At 48.0% G+C, this 15903-nt stretch overlaps 1 long non-coding RNA gene across 1 annotated transcript in view; it reads right to left on the reverse strand.

Annotated features, from left to right (window-relative positions):
- LOC138513225 (uncharacterized) overlaps positions 1-9598 on the reverse strand; it is a 169995-nt gene extending 160397 nt beyond the window's left edge. The window contains exon 1 of the long non-coding RNA XR_011281733.1: positions 5718-9598. This is a non-coding gene — a long non-coding RNA (uncharacterized lncRNA). The remainder of the gene's footprint in view (positions 1-5717) is intronic.
- Positions 9599-15903: the final 6305 nt, after the last annotated feature.

Raw genomic sequence — 15903 nt, forward strand, 5'->3', positions numbered from 1 at the left:
ATTGGCGCCCGCTCATGCAAAGATTTATTCCAGCTACCTCAGAAACAGGGTAGGGCTGCAGAGTCAGGAGATGCTGGAAAACAGCTTTGTGTGCAGAATGAAGAGGAGTTCAGGTTGGCCTGGGATCAAGGATAATTCAAGTAATAGCTGAAAACGACTAAGTGAGGAAGACCGATATGCCATGAACGTGCGCCATTTCTTTTAGATTGAAGAAAACATTTTTTGCAAGAACCATGTATTGGACAATTAACAATGGATAAAGCTCCTACAAAATGGAGTGCGCAGGTCTCGAGAGGCCAGAACACCCAGCATGATTGAATCAAATAGCAGTAAATAGGAGGTCGAAAAGGGACACATTTGCCTTCTCCTCACACGTGATGCGCAAGTCGAAAACAAGGGCTATTCATTAAGCTGTGCGGGAGGATAGTGATGTGCTCATACTTCCCTTGACTGTCCCAGAACAGAGAGAAAACAACAAGATCAACTACAGATGGGAAACTTTGCTCATGGTCAGACGGATGATATGGACTAATTGGAAAAGTTGGTAGTAATCAGACGTGACTCAAGCACCTGGTTTAGTTTTGCTTAGGTGCTGCTAGCAAAGCCAAAAGTCCATGGTTGGGTGGGATGCCAAAAGCACTGGTTCTATGGGGCAACCTGCTATACAATTTTGCACAGAGCAATCCGTATTCTATAAGTAGATAGGTTCCCTATCCCTCCCGTCAATAGGGTTTACAATTTGCCACGTAGGATGTCATGATGCATATTGGGGTATCGTTTGCGAGTGTGCAAGCATCAGTCTCATGTCTGCCAGTTTACCCTGCTTTATTAAATTATAAAGTAATACTTTGCCATATTCTTGGAGTCTGAGATTATTTGGTCAGATCTCTATTTGTAATTCTATCTAGCACAAAAGACGCTACAAAGTGCTAGAGCACAGAGTCTACAGTATTACGGCCACCGATTAGCTCTAGCCATCCTTCAAAGTCACGTGGCATATATAGACAAACACGCACTAGGGTTTATTCCTCTATGCAACTCCAGGTCTCAATGTCTCCCACAACACGCTGAAGCTTACAGAGCCTCGACACCTTCCAATGGCAGGCTCACTGACCCAAGTCACCAACATCCTGCTGTTGACGTACCAATGCGGACAGTACCTCTTACCTCCCCCATGCAATTGGGACCAATGGAGTTGATGCTGTGTCAAACATGTTTTTCATGGTTTATATCCATTGAAGAATCAAGGCTACACTGATAAAATCAAGCCCACAACACGGAGAACTTCCAGTCAACATTCAGCACCAAGCAGAAAATCCACTGCGTGCTTTGTGGGTCACAAGACATTGAACCTGCTAAAGCCCTCCCCCTCCCCGGACCCCAAAATTGTCCAAGTTCTGAAAAGTGGTTTAAACAACTGCCTTTGCATCAGTGTGGATACAATTACACACCAGAGCAAGTACAAAGAGAAAGCCCACAGATTCTAAAGAGAACAGCTCTGATGCAACCACCCTTGAAACTGGTGTACATCTAGCGCTTCCAATAACGGGAACTCTGCCATCTGCGGAGATCTCACGTTTGCTACATAGCAAGGACTGTTCTGTAGCAGAGTTTGTGGTATTTCATCAAGAGTTGAAATCTTTCAACACCAGTCACAAGATCATAAGACATCCAATTGCCTTAACTACAGGGACAGTTCATTATACCGTGTGGTATGCATGACTTGCGAAGACGACAACTTGACACGTAGTCAAATGCAAGCTTAGCAAGCACCCAGGATCTTCTTGCACTGTCTTCAAGAAAGGTACAAGACCAGATACCGACAGCTTCCCTTGCACCTGGACTCCTAAGCCTCATGACCAGACGGCCAATGATCATGTTTATTATTGACTCCAGAGTACCAAGCCGCATTTGATGAAATATGACGGAGGTCTGCATGGTGTATTTTGGCCCAGACCAAAGACACTCCAGCAGCTGTAGGTGGTGCACACCGTATACAGGCCAGGGTCCAAATCAACATCAGCAGATTGCGTCCCATTCCATTAGGACAACGCATACTTACAGGATGGCAACAGAGGCTCGGCAGCTATGTGGCCTGTGAACACAACTGTTTCTGTATGGTTAGTTCTTCAGAAGCAGCATGGACATGTATGGCAATCTGAGGGTGAAGACGGTTCCACATTTAGCCAGTTTGGGATCGTGAGACTCCCTCACCCCTTCACAATACTCCGCCATAGAGTCTTGCTATGGTGTCAACATACATCAACTTCTGATGCTTTCTGATCAGATACTCGCCTTCCCTACAGAATGTCTCCAGTCAGACCCAGGAAGAAAAGCCAATGAGAACAAGATCAGGACCCTCTGCGTAGTCTCCCAGAAAGAGGAATTAACAGATTATATTCTGTTCAAAATACGCAAAGTCTTATCTGCTACCATTGCATCAAAATATGGTGGCACTGGCTCGTAAAAGCCATAACACCTATTTAGTGTCCAGAAGGAGGATAGACCGATGGCCTCCTTCTCAGAACCTTTGCGGTTGACACTGGCCACAGTAAGGAGGGTGGCGGCAGGCACGGGCAGGGCGTAAGATTGCAGTTTTTTTACTTCCATTCGTCTTTGACCGTATGGACACAGTTCTCTAGAAACAGTTGCCCCAGAAAAGTGTCAAATGATCCTGTTCGATCCCCTTCTTCAATGCAAACATGTCGAAGAAACCCTGATCTGAGAGCATAGCATAGCTGCACCCCCTTCAAGAAGCATGTGCTTCTGTGAAATCCTTACAAAATGGATCCAGAAACTGCTGGAGGCAAGTATACATCAGGTGGGAGCTTTGTGGGTTAAATTGGCAAATAAACACCCTTTACACCCCCCCCCCCCCTCCTATTCACGTGCCTCCTGCTAGATTGCTGGCACCCTTCTGTAGCTGGATCCATCAATTACCCTTACTTACAAGCAATTCACCAGGTAAAAGTGCCGCTACACGATTCTACCCCAGTGCAACCATCCCAATCCACCAGTGATTAGATGGCAACAATGCCAGCCAAGCCACACCCACCTTCCTACTCCTCCAGAGGGGATACAAGCTCATACTGCTCATTGGCAAGGTTATGGGGCTGGAATACAACTGCTTCAAATGTCCCAGCAGTGCGGAGCTCTTTTTTATTTTTATTTGTATTGGTTTTACAAAATGACAAAAATTACCGATAATAAAAATTATACTATACTGTAGCACCAGCAATATCTAATCATTTTACTATAATCTCGTTTCTAAAAAGCATATTCATAACTTGCAATGTTTATGGTTATTAGTTGTGCTGTCTCTGTTCTTTACTCAAAAAGTCATTTTGATGAGTCAATGTTCAGAGTCTGGGTTAAAGGTCTAAAGAATAAATATCCATTGTTTTAATAGTTCAACTACGGAAAATGTCAGAAGGGTTTCGTGATCGGAGATAATTCTATTCCAGAAATGTTAGGAAATCACCCTCCAGGTTCCTTCACATTCCATTAGCAGGGGCTGCAGGGGCTGATGTGAGGGAGTCTCACATATTTTACACAGTTTGTGTGAATCTTCCTCTTGCCTTTGCTGTACGAGCTCTTCTGGCAGGTAAAAGTTCAATCTTATCCTTAAGAATTACCTCCCAATGCCCCCCCCGCCGCGCCTGGAAATTTTACTAAGTATTTCTCTAGAGACCCCAGCTTTTTTATCCACAGATTAGAAGGCGTTAGGCAGGATCGCATTTCTAACCTGTTTCATTTCTAACCTGTTTTAATCCAATCTCCTATCTCACCAACAGTTTTAACTTTCTGGGGATTATTAATCAATGCCTCAAGGTTTAGAGGTTTAGATCGTGTTTTAAAGAAGTCCTTGAGTTTTATTTCCAGGTGGTTTAGATACTCTGATCTTGAGCATTCCAGGTGAGCTTTAACGTCCCCATACAGTGAGTTGCGTTTTGCTGTAACTATCTGGCAAGAGATACTTCCAGCTTGCTAATGAGTCTAGGGAATTCAAGCCTAGTTCAAACCTCAAGTTAACTTAACCCAGTTTGTATTCCAAAGTATAGCCTCTAAACCATAAAGGATGATATTACCTACGCCCTAAAGAACCCGATTAGGGGAGAATTGAAAACCTACAATATTTGGTGTATATCTTCGTCTGGGGGTTAAGTTGTAAAGTCTTCATCTCCAAGTCTGCCTCCACCTTGTAAATTGCCAGGGAAGCATATATTCTATATCCTGGACGGATCATGTCTTCTGGGATTGTGTCAGTTTCCAGGACCCAGTTGAAGTTTTTTACCTTTTTCGGTACATGCTTGAAAACTAAGATTTTAGCTTTCAATGGATTAATACAGTCCATTTTCTGTGGCACTTGTCAACCTACCCACTCATTTAAGACAGATTACATGTCCCAGAATACTGTGACATGGAGACTAAGGGGAACCCAAACTGCATCCTTTGCTGGACCAGGACATCTAGGCCCCTGTGCAAGACCATAAAGGGAAATGTGACTCTCTGTTGAGATTCCCATGAAACCGGACTCCTAGCCCTTGGAACCAGACAGCCCAGCACTATGACAACTGATCAATGAGTTCATCTCCATAAAACTACAATACCATTCCAATCTGCAGAGTATTTCAACCCAGACCCCTCACCTCAAAGGGTTACCAGGGAGGAACAACTTAACTACCCAAGGGCACAGTGGAACTAAGGACGAAATCGTTCTGTATGAAATGAAAAGTGAACTGCTGTGAATTTACCTCAATAACTTGTTTAGATAGATGATGTACTCTATACAACTCTGGTTCTAGTAGGAATCTCCGGTAGTGCCCATGTAGAGAGAAACTGGTCAAACATCTAGAAGTCAACCAGAAATAGGTTGAACCCACAACAGTAGTAATATAAGAGCGAAGAATGGATATAGGAAGAGCTTTATTAATGGGGAGGTTAATCTGTTTACTTGAATCCTCGGCTATTGCCAGTTGACTGCAAGTATTGAATGACGTAAGTGGGGCGAAGTAGATCAACCCAGACCCACGCACCAAAGTTGATTGTAGATGCCAGTCTACGGCTCAATGGGTAGGGGGAGGAGGCATATACATTACAGCAGCCCATCCCATCCGGGCTCACCATGGGGCAGACAATGTGCAGCTGGCCTTTCACAAGGATGCAGAGTTCACAACCTCAACCAGGCCGAAGTTGCTAGACCACCAACAAGATGAATGTGTGTGAACACCAGGGGAGCCAGACAGCGGCAGAGGACAGTAGCTGCTCTCAGCTGCGTTGGTTCAAACCATTGTCGCCACTGACAAGCAACCCCCACCGACAGAAAAAAAGCAGGCAGAGTCTGGTGCACTCTTCTACCCCCACACCAGTCCCCATCACCCCATTTACCTTTACACCCCAGTGTTCACCTGGGATACCTAGTGCCAATACACAGGATAAAACAGCCTTCCTGCATAGTGCAACTATTCCAATAAGCCACTGATTGAATGGGTGGGATGGTCCCACGCCTGCTAAATCCCCCCCCCCCCCCCTCCAATACGTACACACAAAACCATAAGTTACGTGTATTCTTTATTGTTCCCAGGACAATGAAACTGCCCAGCAGCCAAGGTCATGCCACTGAATTATGTCACCCAACAACATACATTCTGAAAACCCAACATCAAGGGCAGTGAGTTTCACCATTAGAGTCCAGTGCAAGTAGCCAATCAACTCACCCGAGGGATCTTCTCAGATGGAGGTAATCTCTGCATCCTAGTCAAGGAATCGGCTCTGGAAATCAAAAGAAATAATCTTTAACCAGTCATCTCACACCACCCCGAGAAAGCCAATGGAGAAGGTCCAGGCACCAAGGAGCCCAGCACTGCCAGGGGCAAAGAGAAAAACTTCATATCCCCAGCAGTGAGGAGCTGCTCCTGTGGGTCCCAAAGAATGCCACCCATCAGAAACCTCCTGCAGTGGAAAACCAAACCCAAAAGTGGCCCAAGACCCACCAATGCACACTACAATGGAGGGCAACACCACTGTGGACCTGAAAACTTTGGGGTACAGGGATGGAGCCCACAAGGGGAGACTGGGAGAAACCCTGTGCCCCTAGCAAAGGAATGCAGCCCCAGGTGGCCAGTGAAGCAGTGAAAGGGTGGCCACTTGGACCAAACAAACCAGAGCCAAAAAAATCAGGCTATCTCGAGAGAGACGACAGAATGGCGCCAATTTCTGCCATCTCTCCATTGCCGTCAGGACCACAGCCCGGGGTTTCCACGGATGCGCCCCACAATGAAAAGGAAACACCGGGCTGTGGTGCTGAGAGCAGGCTTTCAAAAGCCTTTTTTTGAAAAAATTAATTTAGTCATACCATAAAAGAAAGCAGGTAAGAAATGGACGAATGTGAGGAGGAAGTAAAGAGAAAAGATGCTGGGTGGGGTTTGGGGGCGTTTTGATATGGGAGGTGGGGTGCTAATTAGTGGAGGGCCAGAATTGCATGAAGAAGCTACTGGTCTAACATAGCAATGGTTAACACATCGCGGCAAACCTTGAGCTGGAAGGACAGGGGCCAGGCCTCTGGGGTGAATCATGGACCTCCCCACTCTGCCCATAGGACCGTTTCCACCATCTTACATGGCTGCCATTACGGCAAAGCACGGAAAGGGGAGGGGCACTTCCTAGCCCAGGCACGGTCCTACAGCTTTAAGGTCTTCGGGGCAGTCTTTAAAGGGTAGGTTCACTGCAGATTTCAGCATGGAGTTCTGGGGCAAACTTGGGGAGTTATGGTCCACCAGCAAGGGCCAATATCAGCAAGGACTCGGGGGGGGGGGGGGGGTGTACAGCTGCCAAAGGGACTTAGCTGCCAGTGAGGAGGAAAATAAGCCAATTAGGTATCCCCACTGTCCTTTTTGCTTTCTGTTTTATTTTTGTATCTCGAGTGGCTCCGTTTTGACCTATGCCTCAAGAGGCTTTATGACTCCTAAGGTATGGGTGAAAGGTTTGTGTTCCAGAGGAGGGCCAGAATATAATTAACCAGTCTCCCAGCCCTTGCTAGTGAGGTCACTACCAAGAACCTTAGCATTTACTCCTGTCAGCAAACGCCATTAGGCCAACCCATCTTTGCTACTGGCAATGCTTGTTCCACTATGGCCTCATTTATGCAGGTGGTCAATGATGGACTACAGGTCTCGCACCAGCCAGTGTTAACGGAGGGTGAAGGTTTACACCCCTCGTCGGATTCGGTTGGCCGGAAAGCATCACCAGGTTCCATATCAGGATATGGATGAAAGACTAAACCATTCATGAATGGGACATGGTTGTGTGGGAGGCGGGATGAGTGTGCCGAAGGCCTAGCAGTAATGCTCTAGAAATGTCCCATGTCAGGTGATAAGTAACCCATAAAAATGTAAGGTGTCTGGAGGGTGGGTCAGCTATGCAGTATTTTTAGGTGAAGGATGCCTAGTCCCTTGACTTGCCCCCCCCATTAAATAAATATTGCTCCCTTTTTGATCACTGAAAATGGAAGCACTGGATCGGTTTCTCAGACACTTTCTCCCACTGTTAGTCATCTACCTGGTAGAGACAGTTTTACCTGGCCGGGTCACAAAGGTAAGCTCACGGGACACTCCTGCTAGTGCTGCAGAGTTGCCTTCACAAGCATGAACGAGGATTGAGCACCATGCGAGGGAAGTACCCGTTCTAGGACGATAACCTAATGTAGCAGACCAGCAGCTGTCTTATGGGAAAAGATTTTGGGCTGTGAAATAGGCTGTGTGTTTCCCTTTCCTAGCCCCTAGTAAAGAGGTCCGCCGAGCTATCCTGCTCCGTTTAGCAACCCTCAGTGCGGCAGAAAATGTGTGGCCTTGCCAATTTGCTTTGCCAAAAACGTCATTTCACCAAAATGCCTGGGGTAGCGGAAGTTACATCACATGACCCTTAATCTCTGACATCACAGGAAGTGTCATTTGACCCCACCCAAAAGTGATATCGCAGGAAGCGATAGAACACTTCCTGTTTTGTCAAGGGGTGAAAGGAAGTGGCATCACATAGTATTGTTCCTACGTACACTACAAAAAAAATATGGTTGTGGTGTCACTATAATGTGATATACATTTCATACAAGAATGGATCGCCATATGTATCTTTAAGATCAGTAAAGGCCCACATTACCAAATTACTTTGAATGCAGACGTCCATAGACAAATGATAATGGCCCTCATTACGACCCTGGCGGATTTCGCGGTGCAAAATGCACCGCGGAGCATGGCGGAAAGCCGCTGATAGCGCCATGGGGGTTGGCGGATTTACCACCCCATGCCGACCTTGGCGGAGCAGTAAATCCCCAATCCCCATTTTACCCTTCCCCATTCCCATTCTTGCCCCATAGGGTATAATGGGAGTGGGGAAGGAGTTAATTACGCCGCCGTAAAGTACGGCGGCGTAATTAACAACGAGGTCCCTTAGCGCCATGGTTTTCTCCGCCCGGTAAAACCAGGCGGAGAAAACCTCCATGGCGCTAAGGGAACTCGTAGTACGGCGGACGGGTCCGCCGCGATTACCGCTGGCGGTATCCCACTCCGCCAGGGTCGTAATGAGGGCCAATGTGTTATTATACAGCACTTACGCTCAAGCGCTTTATATAAAAAAAAATATACATGCTATATCACCCAAACTGTGTTGGTACTCATTCATCGACCTCAGAAGGACGAAAGGATGAGTTGAGGTGTTAAAGAACAGACTCAGTGACTCACCCCGTGTGTTAAGAGTTGATGAAGATTGTTAGCTTAGTTAAACAGAAAGTAAAGTAAGGTGAAAGTTGTATGGTACCGTCTTGGGAAAGGGAACCCCACAAAGAGAAGAGACACGCCCTAACCTGGCAGAGGGAGACCCATGTGGCTCAAAACTGGCAGAGAGAGACCCATGTGGCAAAGTAAAATGCAAGCGTGAAAAAAAAAAGACAGGCTCAAGCCTGCCAGAGGGAAGCCTGTGTGGAACAAGAGTCGAGCTGTGCATTTGTGACACGCCGAACAAAGCCTAAAGAATGTGTTGAACTGTCAAAAGCTTGAAGCGCAAGCCTGAACTGCTGAATTGTACCAGCAAGCCAAAGTGTGCCAGATTGATAAAAGGATAGGTGTTTGGCACAGTTCTAAAGAAACTCTTGAGACCCAGTGCTTCTGAACGTGTGGAAGGAGTTTACCTAAGCCATGCTGAAATTTCTTTAGACATTTTTCCTCAATATATTCCCTTTACACATTTGTTATTTAAGGAGGGCAAGGTTCGTTTTGAGTATAGGCCTTTTTATTTTAACTAGACTGACTTGGACTTGTTTGTTATTGGTTTAATGGTCAAGACTACTCCCGTTCTAGACTTGGGACCAATTTCTCCCAACCCTACCAAATACAAACTAAAGGTTTTTGAAATGTACTTCCGTTTTGTCTGCTGTTGATACCATACCATCCTTACATGGGGTACCCCCATCCCCTCCCTACACACCCCTATCAAGAAGCTGCGCTGGGGTAAAGGCCGTTTCCTTGGTTTACCCCTGCAGGGACCATTTTGCCCATCTGGGGTAAATGGTTATCCCCTCCCTCCGCAAATTAGAGGCTGCCTCAAAGACCTGAATGGTCACAGGACTCCACCCCCCCCCCCCCCCAGTTTCCCTTGGGGTGGGCAGAAGAGACCATCTTTAGTCAAAACGGCCTGTATCCCAGGACTGGGAGCATTGGGGAACTTGAAATCAGTTCTGGCTGGCATGAGCCGATTCCTTTCTGGGATAGTGTGGTTTTCTGTCATTTGAGCCCTTTCCAATAGCACCCTTTGATGCGCGACCAAATCAGACAAAAGATTGCGGCTACAGAAGAGCTCAAGGAGCAGACCGCAGCACTCATACCCAGGAACTGGATCCCCTCTCCTACTCAAAGGCTTGACCTCCTTAAAGCACCACACCTGGCCTGCATTGCCAAGTCCAGAGGTGGGAACCCCTTCAGGGTAGGAACCCTGAAAACTCAATACCATCTGGACCAGAGTTTCTTCATTGCAGGCCATTAGGCAGTCCTAGGACGACAGACCAAACCTGGTAATCACATGGAAGCTCCCTCTCTGGTGGGACTGTGGATGAATCAACAATATGACCCAGGGGGTCTTCGCCAGTAGAATACTCAGAAGCTGAATCCTGAGTCGAGTACGACAAATTCAACCTACATCCCAGACCAGATTTTTGGCATTTCAGATCCTCTGGGAGAACTCCAAATCTTCACCAATAGTTCTTCCAAAGACTTGGGGTCCCTCGTGCTCCAGTGTGTCACCGATTGAACCCCTTAGTGGACACACGTGCACATTATCTGCCTCTGGAAACTGCCTGATACAGAACTGCTCCAATGACCCAGGGTTTTACTCTCAACTATCCAGAAGACACAGAGCCCTAATCGGCACCCAGGAGTCCCCTTTTCATCAAGGGTCTCCTGCAGAAAATGTTCAACATTTTTGCAAAAGCTAACTTTTCTGCAAAAGCCTGCCCAAATGGTTCCCAGCGGACCCTTAGCCTTAGACATGAGAAGTGTTTTACTTGCCTGTAACCGCAGGTTCTCCTTTACATACTACTCGCCTGATAGTGATTTTTTACAGAGGTTAATTTACTGAAAGCTTTTTACCTCTTGCCTTTTCATAACTAAACTTGTACCTAGGCTGCTTGGACCCTCTGCCACCTCAAGAGTATGCGGGAAACAATAGTGGCCAAGTCAAGGGGACACAAGAGACCTGGACCACAGAGCTTAAGGAACAAACGGCCACCCCAGAATGATTTCCTAAACACCATTACCACCAGTGGTCGAAGTGAGCGGGAGCGATGCTCCTCTACTTTTTTAAATTACCTTTTACAGCTCCTATACTTTCATTTTAAAAAGAAAACGTTCCGGAATAGCTTCATTTTAAAATAAAAGTGTAGGAAGAAGTTGAAACTTGCCCTTTCAGTGCACTGCACTGAACGTTCCCTTAAACAGCAGGTGCAAGTGTTTGGGTGTGTGTATTGTGTGTGGGAGGGGATGTGATGATGGGGTTGGAGGAGTGGGTGCAGGCCAGCAGAGAACACAGTTCCACTACTTTTTTTTCGTACACTTCGACCCCCGATTACGACCCCTGGTGGGGAGAGGGTGGGTAAAGCTCCCGGTGTGTTCAGGGGCCGGTCAAGAAAGGGACGGGAGCCATACAGTGGCGAGCAGAAGCTTCTCCAGGCAAATGCAGTCCATGGCGACCGATTGCCTGGCACCTTCCTCCACAGTACAGCAGGTTCAGAGGGCAAATCGCATCCGAATCCACTGGTGGGAGACCCACCCCGAAGATGACTCGGGAGAGGATGGAGACTTCAAAGCAAGAGCTGCATCGCCCAAATACCAGGGCAGGGGGCAATACGGGAGTTGCTATGCAAAATACCTGGCAAGCGGCAACAAGCACATCCCTGGCCATACAGCAACTTTTTAAAACCGTAGTCGCTTGAGGTTTTCAACTACAACTCCCTGCAGCCCCAACCATCATAGGTGAACGATCAAGAAAGTCGTAGTCCAAAACATCTTGAGAAATGCAGGTTGCAGACCTCCAATTTAACAGTTCACTTACGAAGAGTTCTCAGCCAAGGGGACAACAAAGTCCCCTAAATTCTCAGATTACAGGGGGTAACTCATTACACCACGTCCTACGCTTCATGCAGGGGTGTTGCTAGCTCTGGAAAAGATCAAGGGCTAAGCTAATGTCTGCACCATTTTGTTTGTAGCACCCGAGCTTCTATCCGGGGCTACAAAAGACCTGGGGCTATAGCCCCCTCATCCCGCGCTAGCAACGCCTCTGGTTTCACCTTTAGAATGTAAAGGTAATGTGTGGCCACCGACTACCACACTAGTCTCCCCGGTCACTTTGCAAAACTTGACCAGGTGGTAAGGCAAGTCCCTCCAACAAGCAACGGGTGAAAGGAAATGGAGTCTAAGTGCACATCTTTAAACATACATGTCCCACCGAGGCAGAGGCCCCTGTCGGCAAACTGACGAGGAAGTGTCTAGCATCGCCCCCACTCCAGTTGTCCCCTTCCCATTATCTATTGGGTTCACACCAAAGTATGTGACGTATGATGAACAGTTAGATCAGCATATGGCCTCTGCCGAGTAACGATCAGCATAACAGCACCTTTTAATATACCGACACCTAAAAAAACCTGGACAGTAAGGTATCTATTATCGAAGCCATATCTACATCCTAAACAATATGATGGTTGTTTGAATAAAATACCTGAAGCAAAGAAGATAATGAAGGAAGATGAATGGTGATGCCATATGAAAGCGGTCTGAGGCACATATAGAAGATATGACCTGAGAATATTGACAAGAGATGAAATACCATGGATAAGTGACATATTGAGCCTAAGGTGAAGAAGTCGATGTCAAGATGAAAAAATCTTATGCCACATACATGAAGATATTTAGTTTAAACGTGTACAGATACAAGTAACTGCAAGAAGCAAAGAAATCGTGAAGCTTGCTTATGCTTTATAGTTAATAGGTACCTCAAGAAGCACGTTTTGTATAGTTACAAGTCCACTACGCATATGAGCAGAATTGAACAAAGGTTACTAAAGGCCTCAGATGAGTGCGTCGCAGCAAGAAAATCGAGGATCAAGACAGAACAAAAGGCAGCTAAGGATGACCATGCCAAGAAGCAAAGGTCTTATGTGACTGGAATGGGCCGACATTGGATACGATTAAGGCGAGAAGAGAACAGAGGATCCCGTTCAGAAAGGTCAAGATAGGCCACAGACGTCAGGAGACTGGTAGAATTCAATCAAATGTACAAAAAGACACAGAAAAGACGATTTCATGGTGTCCAGTCAGGTGACAAAGGCAGGTTGGAAGGAAGGAGGAAACTTCACACCTACGCATGGATCCCCGCCATGCCCATACTCCTTTTAAGTTCTCAGAGTACAGAACAGACAAGGCCAAATTACAAAGCAGTAATTGACACAGGGCCACAGAGGTGATGATTGATTTTAGCATAATTGGTGGGAAGCTGGGGTGCAGACGAGCTTCTCTGCACCTGGATGTTTTCTGCGTGCTGCTAGGCGTAAGGTGGAAAAGTATGAGTGGGGTTGATGCCAACCCAATCATAGTGGACCATGTAATCTAGGGTCCTACAGTGAGTGGAGCCAATGGGACGTCGTACTTTTAGTGACATTCATAGTGGCCATTTTGAAGGGAGGGCTTAGTTGCCCAACCTGACATCCAATCCCCTCGCCCTGTAATCAATTATGTTGCAGGTTAGGTTTAAGATTGCCACGCAGAAGGACGTTAGTACGTGCGCAGGTTGTACGTCAGCAATGACGAGTTTTTACTATAAATATTGTGGTTTTTCTAAAAATCGCGAGAGCGAGAAGATCGAGCGGGGTTGCTGATGTTCGTTGTACTCTGCAGTAAGGAGGTGATCCAGGGATTTAACATGGTTCAGTGCTGGAGAAGGGAGGACGCCGAGGTAATCACGCGAGACCCTGGGAGGCAGAAGGGCAGGGCCACAGGAGGCACACCTAGAAGACAGAAAGGAGAGTTAGATTGGGGTGCGCGCAGGTGCAGGACTATACAACTGCTCCCCCGTCATACTGCATGCCACAAGCCTCCATTTATACAGACCCTTCCCCAAATGTACACAATTAGCATCCACCAAGCCATACATATTTAACACAAGCTTCCAGCTCACACCCAAAAAAAACAGCATCCAAAGAATGTGGAAGTTTATAGGCCACAAACCACCTCCACACTCGGAACAGACCCCAGGACAAAGAGGTCATGTGTTGCACCACATTTTGAAGCAACTCTGTGGGTGGTCCAAACATACACTCAAGACAAGCAGTGAGCGAAAGAGCACCAACCCAACACTGCAGCACTACTGCAGCACTACACGTAAAGCTTCCACAGCATCGCATATTGACAACACTTGGCATGCTGGGACTGGTAGGCCCAAGCCCGGGGGAAGAAAAGGGGCACTGAAATAAAGGTGGGGGGGGGAGTTAATTGGGTATCCAACACTCCCATAAACATAACAGTGATTCACTACCCCCCTTTGTGGTGTGTGACCCTCCCCAGTGTATTTCTCTTTTAAGATGGGCCATGGCTGTTATGGCCCAAGCTAATAAAAGGATCAACTGCAGGCACGTGCCCCAGACCAACTCCATAAGGGACTGAGTACGGTCTCATTAAGGCCTGCAGGCCCACACCGTGTAGGCACGGGCCTGCAGGATATGGTGCCCTCTTGCCAGTACAGTGGCCAGGGTACGCACAAGATGGGTATGGCCTGCCCTTCCCCCATATAAGAACGGGTGCTCCCAAACCCCAGAGACACTGGGCCTTCAAGGTGCTGATGCCCATAGCACCAATGGGGCCGGCTTGATGCCAATAGCCAGCCCCCACAACACCACCAACCACACACTCACCCGAGTGATGCTTAGGAGTGGGGACAAACATGGTCAGGGGCAGAGAGATGGTGGCAGTGTTATGGCAGACATTATTAAAGAGGCCCCCCTTCCTACCAAAAAGATACCATCTACCTACCCCCCCAAACACTGCATAACCCCTTTCCATACACGACATGCTATGCACGGACCTGAACACCACACAAAGTGCCACATACACCCAACAGCCCCCCCCCCCCCACGTACCCAGGAGTGCACAATCAACAGAGGACTTTGGGGCGTCCAAGCCAAAGCCAACAATCGCCCCCCAGCATTAATGTCCTGGGGCTAGAATCCGCAGAGAAACGCGAAACACGACCACTGAACGCCCCCCCCCCCCCTCTCCGACAGAGCACTGGCACATAGTTAGAGTAAGGGAGTAGCCGACACCCCCACAGAAACCGCGATTCACTCTTCTCACACACCTCGAATACTCACCTGAGTGACGCTCTGGGTGGGGCACCACCTGGAGAAGGGCGGAGAGAAGAGCACAGGAAGTTAATGGACACCAATAACACAGAGCACACCCCCCCCCCCTTCTACCCGAAAAATCCCATCCAAACCCCCCTGCCTGCCATGCAAACACGGACCTGAACACCAGACAATATACCACAAACACCCAACAACCCTCCTTCTCCTCCCCCCAACTCACGTGCCCAGTGTCCTGGGGCTAGAATCCGCAGAGAAACGAACACGCACTGGAAGAGCCACCCAACCGTCCCCCCTCCCCCAGTAACAGCCCCACCCTGCAGAGAACTGCCCCAGTGTAACGAGGAACACAAGCACTGAAAGCGGTCGTCGGCGTCCCGGTCCCCTCCCCTCCCCTCCTCGATAACAGCGATTCACTCTCTTCTCGCACACCACGAATACTCGCCCGAGTGACGCTCTGGGTGGGGCAGCAACCTGCATAAGGGCGGAGAGAAGGGCACAGGAAGTTAGTGGACAATGCCATTACAGAGCCCCGCTCTCCTACCAGAAAAATCCCACCCAACGTCCAATCCACCCACCCCCCCAAACACGGCACCCCCCCTTCCATATGATAACCACCCCGCTAAGTACGCACCTGAACACCACACAATATCCCACAAACACCCAACAACAACCACCCCCCCCCGCCCATTCAAGTGCCCAGAGGGCACTAACAGTCAGTCGAGGACTGTGGGGAGTCCACGCCAAAGCCCAGAACCGCCCCAGCATGAATGCCCTGGGGCTAGAATCCGCAAAGAAACGAGGAACACAAGCACTGAAAGCGTCCCCCACCCCAAGAGACCCCCTCCCCCCAGTAACCTCCACACACCCCAAGTACTGGAGAGCCGAGTGCCTGGGCCCAGGCCTTCACCATCGAAGCCCTGAGCGAAGAGAGCACGGCTGGAACAGAATGAATAAACTACCAACTAAGGGTAAAAACAAACAGTAGCACGAACCGGCTCTTACCGCTA

Source organism: Ambystoma mexicanum, chromosome 12 (assembly GCF_040938575.1).
Source record: "Ambystoma mexicanum isolate Mex_15411 chromosome 12, UKY_AmexF1_1, whole genome shotgun sequence".
Classification (NCBI taxonomy): domain Eukaryota; kingdom Metazoa; phylum Chordata; class Amphibia; order Caudata; family Ambystomatidae; genus Ambystoma; species Ambystoma mexicanum.